The following is a 2,526-nucleotide window of genomic DNA, read 5'->3' as shown; positions in this document are numbered from 1 at the left end:
TTTATCCAAAAAACCCTACAAGAACGCCATTAATTTTCTCCATAGGCTTTGTCCAACAAACCATGGTAGAGTTTAAAAAATATATAAAAATTAATTGCAACAATAACAATATTGCACATCAATACAGGGACATTCCTGTAAAAATAAAACAAAACAACAGGTGAACACCCCCCCCCCCCAGAAAATAAATAAATAATAATAATTCAGGACATCATTTATATGTGACAAGGCAATGAGACATTAACAGACGTTCAGAGGCGTAAATTCTAATAATTTATCCAACATTTCAACTTTCACAAATTTGAGGGATTTATAAAATTGTAACAGTTAAATGAAAAGAACAATAAAATAGGAATTTTTCCACCCCATTTATATTTGTGAATATAATATTTGGCCAAGAGAATAATGTTAATAAAATAGTTCTGGTCGGAATTACAAGGATAAGCATAATCCCATTTAACATCATCAAAGATAATTCTGGAGAATTTATACACAGCCATTCATGAATTTCAATCCATAGTTTACTAGAATGGCTGAATGAAAAAATAAATGCTTTATAGATTCTGAATCAGAGGAACAAAAAACACAAGGCATTTTTCCAAAATTGAAGAAGAAATCCTTAAAACAGGGTAGATGGAAGAAAATATTTTAAAATTAGTTTCAATATTTTTTTTTATACATAACTGGATAATTAAGGTTAAAGGTAGTCGTTTTTGACCATAGCATGGGTTGGTCACTTCCATAGCAATATATTGAATTATAAATATACTTCATTAACTGCCAATCATATCCACTTATTGTAGATTTTTATTAAGGTGTCATTCATTTGTAAACTTGGAAAAGAGGGAACAACCTCATAATATAACAGTGTTCTTAATAAGTCCAAGTAAAGGATGTGTAATTGATTTGCCAACCTTCATTAATTCTCTCTGAGTAATATTAACCCGAACTGTACCAATTAATTCATAAAACTACAGAAACTCCCCAGTGTTGTCGAACAGATCACATACAAAATGAATACCCTTGTCAAACCAAAGGCCTTTGAAAATGGATTTCCTATTAATTTTAATAACTATATTATTCCAAATCAATGTTTTGTGCTTGAATATCATTTACCAGAAAAATCTAATTTGCTGGTGAAACTTAAACAGTTTCACAGGTAATTTTGGAGGGTCAAAATCGCATTTCATTCGGAATTTAAGTTCACGAAGTTTATAAAACCAACTGTTAGGGCTATGATACCATCTAGAGGTAGGAATACAGACAATTTCAACCATTTAATTCTAAAAGCACCCACTAACGACTTAAAATCAATAGCCTGTAAACCTCCACGGTCATAGTCTTTCACTAATTGAGATTCCCAACTATAATGTGTTTTATTCCTCCAAACAAATCTAAGTATAACAGAATTAACTGTTTTCGATGTTTTTAGAAGAAAGGTAAAGGGAGGGACTTTGGTAAATGATTCTTGATAAACCATCAGTCTTGGACAAAAGAATACGACCCAAAATGTAGATATCACGTTGCAGCCATTGACTTAATGAAACTCTCATGGAATTAATTGTATTACTGACGTTTAAAGATTATCTATCTGAAACGTTAAAGTGATAACAATTCCTAAATATTTAACTACCTTTTTAACAGGTATGGAGGCAATGTTGACGGAGTCACAGCAATGAATTGGCATGAGATCACATTTGTTAAATTTGAGAGTCAATTCAGAGGCCATTGAAAATGTCTTGATGCTGTCAATAGCCAAGGGAATAGCCGCTCTATCCTTTAGGAAAAGGGCAGCATCATTGCACATTGACTGATATTTATATCTTTACCAAAAATACGTATCCCTTTTAAATTATCAGATTTTTAAAGAAATACGGCTAGTAAATCTGGGGCTAAAATAAATAAAAGAGAGGAGATCGGACAACCATGGTAGAGTTTAAAAGGGATACGCCATTACTATGTATTTCTATTGACAGGAGACACACAGCCAGAACAATGACTTCTTTCTCCAGTAGAGGGAACTAAAGGTGTCTCTCTTCAGATTCAATACATTGACCTACTTGTGCGTCTGTGAATTCTGACCATTAGTTTTATTTATTTTTTAGAATATCTACACTTTGACATTACTTAGGTCAGGTTTATGGCTGATACAGCGAGACATGGAAATGCTTTTTCACTGTTTATTTCAGAGCCATGAAAAGCTATATATGGCTCTGGATTATATTATATATATAAAAACATTGCGTCATAAAATGTTCGTTTTTCTGCTCCTGATAAGCATGATGTGTGATGAATCACAGTTATTCCATTATTCCAGTGTGTTCATAGGTCCTATATCCTCATTTGCATAACACTGGGGATTTTTTTTCATCAATGCGATTGGGAATTGTATTTAGTCATTTGCACAGTATTTCTCCACGACATTGTTTTGTCATCATCTGTAAAATATCTACAAAATGGACTTTTAAAAAGTGTTTTCTTTTGAGAGTTGATTGACTGTTCTTTTAAATTGCGTCACTTCCTCAA

The sequence above is a fragment of the Oncorhynchus gorbuscha genome, linkage group LG02, assembly GCF_021184085.1.
Source record: "Oncorhynchus gorbuscha isolate QuinsamMale2020 ecotype Even-year linkage group LG02, OgorEven_v1.0, whole genome shotgun sequence".
In the NCBI taxonomy this organism is placed as follows: Eukaryota; Metazoa; Chordata; class Actinopteri; order Salmoniformes; family Salmonidae; genus Oncorhynchus; species Oncorhynchus gorbuscha.
Note: the sequence above shows the minus strand (reverse complement) of the source record.